Source organism: Oncorhynchus mykiss, chromosome 21 (assembly GCF_013265735.2).
Source record: "Oncorhynchus mykiss isolate Arlee chromosome 21, USDA_OmykA_1.1, whole genome shotgun sequence".
Taxonomy (NCBI): domain Eukaryota; kingdom Metazoa; phylum Chordata; class Actinopteri; order Salmoniformes; family Salmonidae; genus Oncorhynchus; species Oncorhynchus mykiss.
In genome coordinates, this window is record NC_048585.1 from 6,840,790 (window position 1) to 6,848,289 (window position 7,500).

Below are 7,500 nucleotides of genomic sequence, written 5' to 3' on the forward strand. Positions count from 1 at the left end.
GGTATTAACTATGAGAAGACAGATGTAGTATTAACTATGAGAAGACAGAAGGATCAGTTGTGGTATTAACTATGAGAAGACAGATGTGGTATTAACTATGAGAAGACAGAAGGATCAGATGTGGTATTAACTATGAGAAGACAGAGGGATCAGATGTGGTATTAACTATGAGAAGACAGATGTGGTATTAACTATGAGAAGACAGAAGGATCAGATGTGGTATTAACTATGAGAAGACAGAAGGATCAGATGTGGTATTAACTATGAGAAGACAGATGTGGTATTAACTATGAGAAGACAGATGTGGTATTAACTATGAGAAGACAGAAGGATCAGATGTGGTATTAACTATGAGAAGACAGATGTGGTATTAACTATGTGAAGACAGAAGGATCAGATGTGGTATTAACTATGAGAAGACAGAAGGATCAGATGTGGTATTAACTATGAGAAGACAGAAGGATCAGATGTGGTATTAACTATGAGAAGACAGAAGGATCAGATATGGTATTAACTATGAGAAGACAGAAGGATCAGATGTGGTATTAACTATGAGAAGACAGAAGTCTTCACAAGGTTTTCACACACTGTTGCTGGTATTTTGGCCCATTCCTCCATGCATATCTCCTCTAGAGCAGTGATGTTTTGGGGCTGTTGCTGGGCAACATGGACTTTCAACTCCCTCCAAAGATTTTCTAACTATGAGAAGACAGGTGTGGTATTAACTATGAGAAGACAGATGTGGTATTAACTATGAGAAGACAGATGTGGTATTAACTATGAGAAGACAGAATGATCAGATGTGGTATTAACTATGAGAAGACAGATGTGGTATTAACTATGAGAAGACAGATGTGGTATTAACTATGAGAAGACAGATGTGGTATTAACTATGAGAAGACAGAAGGATCAGATGTGGTATTAACTATGAGAAGACAGATGTGGTATTAACTATGAGAAGACAAAAGGATCAGATGTGGTATTAACTATGAGAAGACAGATGTGGTATTAACTATGAGAAGACAGAAGGATCAGATGTGGTATTAACTATGAGAAGACAGAAGGATCAGATGTGGTATTAACTATGAGAAGACAGATGTGGTATTAACTATGTGAAGACAGAAGGATCAGATGTGGTATTAACTATGAGAAGACAGATGTGGTATTAACTATGTGAAGACAGAAGGATCAGATGTAGTATTAACTATGAGAAGACAGATGTGGTATTAACTATGAGAAGACAGATGTGGTATTAACTATGAGAAGACAGAAGGATCAGATGTGGTATTAACTATGAGAAGACAGAAGGATCAGATGTGGTATTAACTATGAGAAGACAGATGTGGTATTAACTATGAGAAGACAGATGTGGTATTAACTATGAGAAGACAGAAGGATCAGATGTGGTATTAACTATGAGAAGACAGATGTGGTATTAACTATGAGAAGACAGATGTGGTATTAACTATGAGAAGACAGAAGGATCAGATGTGGTATTAACTATGAGAAGACAGATGTGGTATTAACTATGTGAAGACAGAAGGATCAGATGTGGTATTAACTATGAGAAGACAGAAGGATCAGATGTGGTATTAACTATGAGAAGACAGAAGGATCAGATGTGGTATTAACTATGAGAAGACAGAAGGATCAGATATGGTATTAACTATGAGAAGACAGAAGGATCAGATGTGGTATTAACTATGAGAAGACAGAAGTCTTCACAAGGTTTTCACACACTGTTGCTGGTATTTTGGCCCATTCCTCCATGCATATCTCCTCTAGAGCAGTGATGTTTTGGGGCTGTTGCTGGGCAACATGGACTTTCAACTCCCTCCAAAGATTTTCTAACTATGAGAAGACAGGTGTGGTATTAACTATGAGAAGACAGATGTGGTATTAACTATGAGAAGACAGATGTGGTATTAACTATGAGAAGACAGAATGATCAGATGTGGTATTAACTATGAGAAGACAGATGTGGTATTAACTATGAGAAGACAGATGTGGTATTAACTATGAGAAGACAGATGTGGTATTAACTATGAGAAGACAGAAGGATCAGATGTGGTATTAACTATGAGAAGACAGATGTGGTATTAACTATGAGAAGACAAAAGGATCAGATGTGGTATTAACTATGAGAAGACAGATGTGGTATTAACTATGAGAAGACAGAAGGATCAGATGTGGTATTAACTATGAGAAGACAGAAGGATCAGATGTGGTATTAACTATGAGAAGACAGATGTGGTATTAACTATGTGAAGACAGAAGGATCAGATGTGGTATTAACTATGAGAAGACAGATGTGGTATTAACTATGTGAAGACAGAAGGATCAGATGTAGTATTAACTATGAGAAGACAGATGTGGTATTAACTATGAGAAGACAGAAGGATCAGATGTGGTATTAACTATGAGAAGACAGATGTGGTATTAACTATGAGAAGACAGATGTGGTATTAACTATGAGAAGACAGATGTGGTATTAACTATGAGAAGACAGATGTGGTATTAACTATGAGAAGACAGAAGGATCAGATGTGGTATTAACTATGAGAAGACAGAAGGATCAGATGTGGTATTAACTATGAGAAGACAGAAGGATCAGATGTGGTATTAACTATGAGAAGACAGATGTGGTATTAACTATGAGAAGACAGAAGGATCAGTTGTGGTATTAACTATGAGAAGACAGATGTGGTATTAACTATGAGAAGACAGAAGGATCAGATGTGGTATTAACTATGAGAAGACAGAGGGATCAGATGTGGTATTAACTATGAGAAGACAGATGTGGTATTAACTATGAGAAGACAGAAGGATCAGATGTGGTATTAACTATGAGAAGACAGAAGGATCAGATGTGGTATTAACTATGAGAAGACAGATGTGGTATTAACTATGAGAAGACAGATGTGGTATTAACTATGAGAAGACAGAAGGATCAGATGTGGTATTAACTATGAGAAGACAGATGTGGTATTAACTATGTGAAGACAGAAGGATCAGATGTGGTATTAACTATGAGAAGACAGAAGGATCAGATATGGTATTAACTATGAGAAGACAGAAGGATCAGATGTGGTATTAACTATGAGAAGACAGAAGGATCAGATGTGGTATTAACTATGAGAAGACAGAAGGATCAGATGTGGTATTAACTATGAGAAGACAGATGTAGTATTAACTATGAGAAGACAGAAGGATCAGTTGTGGTATTAACTATGAGAAGACAGATGTGGTATTAACTATGAGAAGACAGAAGGATCAGATGTGGTATTAACTATGAGAAGACAGAGGGATCAGATGTGGTATTAACTATGAGAAGACAGATGTGGTATTAACTATGAGAAGACAGAAGGATCAGATGTGGTATTAACTATGAGAAGACAGAAGGATCAGATGTGGTATTAACTATGAGAAGACAGATGTGGTATTAACTATGAGAAGACAGATGTGGTATTAACTATGAGAAGACAGAAGGATCAGATGTGGTATTAACTATGAGAAGACAGATGTGGTATTAACTATGTGAAGACAGAAGGATCAGATGTGGTATTAACTATGAGAAGACAGAAGGATCAGATGTGGTATTAACTATGAGAAGACAGAAGGATCAGATGTGGTATTAACTATGAGAAGACAGAAGGATCAGATATGGTATTAACTATGAGAAGACAGAAGGATCAGATGTGGTATTAACTATGAGAAGACAGAAGTCTTCACAAGGTTTTCACACACTGTTGCTGGTATTTTGGCCCATTCCTCCATGCATATCTCCTCTAGAGCAGTGATGTTTTGGGGCTGTTGCTGGGCAACATGGACTTTCAACTCCCTCCAAAGATTTTCTAACTATGAGAAGACAGGTGTGGTATTAACTATGAGAAGACAGATGTGGTATTAACTATGAGAAGACAGATGTGGTATTAACTATGAGAAGACAGAATGATCAGATGTGGTATTAACTATGAGAAGACAGATGTGGTATTAACTATGAGAAGACAGATGTGGTATTAACTATGAGAAGACAGATGTGGTATTAACTATGAGAAGACAGAAGGATCAGATGTGGTATTAACTATGAGAAGACAGATGTGGTATTAACTATGAGAAGACAAAAGGATCAGATGTGGTATTAACTATGAGAAGACAGATGTGGTATTAACTATGAGAAGACAGAAGGATCAGATGTGGTATTAACTATGAGAAGACAGAAGGATCAGATGTGGTATTAACTATGAGAAGACAGATGTGGTATTAACTATGTGAAGACAGAAGGATCAGATGTGGTATTAACTATGAGAAGACAGATGTGGTATTAACTATGTGAAGACAGAAGGATCAGATGTAGTATTAACTATGAGAAGACAGATGTGGTATTAACTATGAGAAGACAGATGTGGTATTAACTATGAGAAGACAGAAGGATCAGATGTGGTATTAACTATGAGAAGACAGAAGGATCAGATGTGGTATTAACTATGAGAAGACAGATGTGGTATTAACTATGAGAAGACAGATGTGGTATTAACTATGAGAAGACAGAAGGATCAGATGTGGTATTAACTATGAGAAGACAGATGTGGTATTAACTATGAGAAGACAGATGTGGTATTAACTATGAGAAGACAGAAGGATCAGATGTGGTATTAACTATGAGAAGACAGATGTGGTATTAACTATGTGAAGACAGAAGGATCAGATGTGGTATTAACTATGAGAAGACAGAAGGATCAGATGTGGTATTAACTATGAGAAGACAGAAGGATCAGATGTGGTATTAACTATGAGAAGACAGAAGGATCAGATATGGTATTAACTATGAGAAGACAGAAGGATCAGATGTGGTATTAACTATGAGAAGACAGAAGTCTTCACAAGGTTTTCACACACTGTTGCTGGTATTTTGGCCCATTCCTCCATGCATATCTCCTCTAGAGCAGTGATGTTTTGGGGCTGTTGCTGGGCAACATGGACTTTCAACTCCCTCCAAAGATTTTCTAACTATGAGAAGACAGGTGTGGTATTAACTATGAGAAGACAGATGTGGTATTAACTATGAGAAGACAGATGTGGTATTAACTATGAGAAGACAGAATGATCAGATGTGGTATTAACTATGAGAAGACAGATGTGGTATTAACTATGAGAAGACAGATGTGGTATTAACTATGAGAAGACAGATGTGGTATTAACTATGAGAAGACAGAAGGATCAGATGTGGTATTAACTATGAGAAGACAGATGTGGTATTAACTATGAGAAGACAAAAGGATCAGATGTGGTATTAACTATGAGAAGACAGATGTGGTATTAACTATGAGAAGACAGAAGGATCAGATGTGGTATTAACTATGAGAAGACAGAAGGATCAGATGTGGTATTAACTATGAGAAGACAGATGTGGTATTAACTATGTGAAGACAGAAGGATCAGATGTGGTATTAACTATGAGAAGACAGATGTGGTATTAACTATGTGAAGACAGAAGGATCAGATGTAGTATTAACTATGAGAAGACAGATGTGGTATTAACTATGAGAAGACAGAAGGATCAGATGTGGTATTAACTATGAGAAGACAGATGTGGTATTAACTATGAGAAGACAGATGTGGTATTAACTATGAGAAGACAGATGTGGTATTAACTATGAGAAGACAGATGTGGTATTAACTATGAGAAGACAGAAGGATCAGATGTGGTATTAACTATGAGAAGACAGAAGGATCAGATGTGGTATTAACTATGAGAAGACAGAAGGATCAGATGTGGTATTAACTATGAGAAGACAGATGTGGTATTAACTATGAGAAGACAGAAGGATCAGATGTGGTATTAACTATGAGAAGACAGAGGGATCAGATGTGGTATTAACTATGAGAAGACAGATGTGGTATTAACTATGAGAAGACAGAAGGATCAGATGTGGTATTAACTATGAGAAGACAGAAGGATCAGATGTGGTATTAACTATGAGAAGACAGATGTGGTATTAACTATGAGAAGACAGATGTGGTATTAACTATGAGAAGACAGAAGGATCAGATGTGGTATTAACTATGAGAAGACAGATGTGGTATTAACTATGTGAAGACAGAAGGATCAGATGTGGTATTAACTATGAGAAGACAGAAGGATCAGATGTGGTATTAACTATGAGAAGACAGAAGGATCAGATGTGGTATTAACTATGAGAAGACAGAAGGATCAGATATGGTATTAACTATGAGAAGACAGAAGGATCAGATGTGGTATTAACTATGAGAAGACAGAAGGATCAGATGTGGTATTAACTATGATAAGACAGATGTGGTATTAACTATGAGAAGACAGAAGGATCAGATGTGGTATTAACTATGAGAAGACAGATGTGGTATTAACTATGAGAAGACAGTGGGATCAGATGTGGTATTAACTATGAGAAGACAGATGTGGTATTAACTATGAGAAGACAGTGGAATCAGATGTGGTATTAACTATGAGAAGACAGAAGGATCAGATGTGGTATTAACTATGAGAAGACAGAAGGATCAGATGTGGTATTAACTATGAGAAGACAGATGTGGTATTAACTATGAGAAGACAGAAGGATCAGATGTGGTATTAACTATGAGAAGACAGATGTGGTATTAACTATGAGAAGACAGATGTGGTATTAACTATGAGAAGACAGACGTGGTATTAACTATGAGAAGACAGATGTGGTATTAACTATGAGAAGACAGATATGGTATTAACTATGAGAAGACCGATATGGTATTAACTATGAGAAGACAGAAGGATCAGATGTGGTATTAACTATGAGAAGACAGAAGTGGTATTAACTATGAGAAGACAGAGGGAACTATCTGCTGTGTCTCTCCAGACCCAGTGGTAATAGAGTTGGTGTTTGATCCTCATCTCTTTGCTAATTGAGTCCGTTTGTATTGAAACGTACTCCTAAGTGTCCAAACACACACGTTATATCCCAGTGTGTAGGACACACAGCTGAAGCTGAATGCTGACCATCACAACCATTAGTCTCACTGTTGTTGTCGTCCCTGAGAGAGGTGTCTTATTAAAAAGTCTGACACTATTAAAGAACAATTCTTATCCTCCTCTCTCCCCTCCTCTACACTCTCCTCTTTTCTCTCCTCCCTCCTCTCTCCCCTCCTCTACACTCTCCTCTTTTCTCTCCTCCCTCCTCTCTCCTCTCCCCTGCTTCCCTCTCTCCTCTCTTCTCTCCTCACCCCACCTCTCCTCTCTCTCCCCTGCTCTCTGCTCTCCTTTCTTCTCTCGCCTTACTCTCTCTTCTCTCCCCCTCTCTTCTCTTCTCTCCCCCTTCCTCTCTCCTCTCCCCTGCTCTCCTCTCCTCTCCTCTCCTCTCCTCTCTCCCCTCCCCTGCTCTCCTCCTCTCCTCCTCTCCCCTCCGCTTCCCTCCCTCCCCTCCTCTCCTCTCCTCTCCCCTGCTCCTCTCCCCTCCCCTCCCCTCCCCTCCTCTCCCTTCCCCTCCC

General features: G+C 38.2%; 1 protein-coding gene across 4 annotated transcripts in view; it reads left to right on the forward strand.

Annotated features, from left to right (window-relative positions):
- The window catches only part of LOC118942844 (LARGE xylosyl- and glucuronyltransferase 1-like), a 166,811-nt gene that overhangs the window by 127,870 nt on the left and 31,441 nt on the right, over nucleotides 1-7,500 (forward strand). The gene's annotated exons all lie outside the window — the stretch shown is intronic.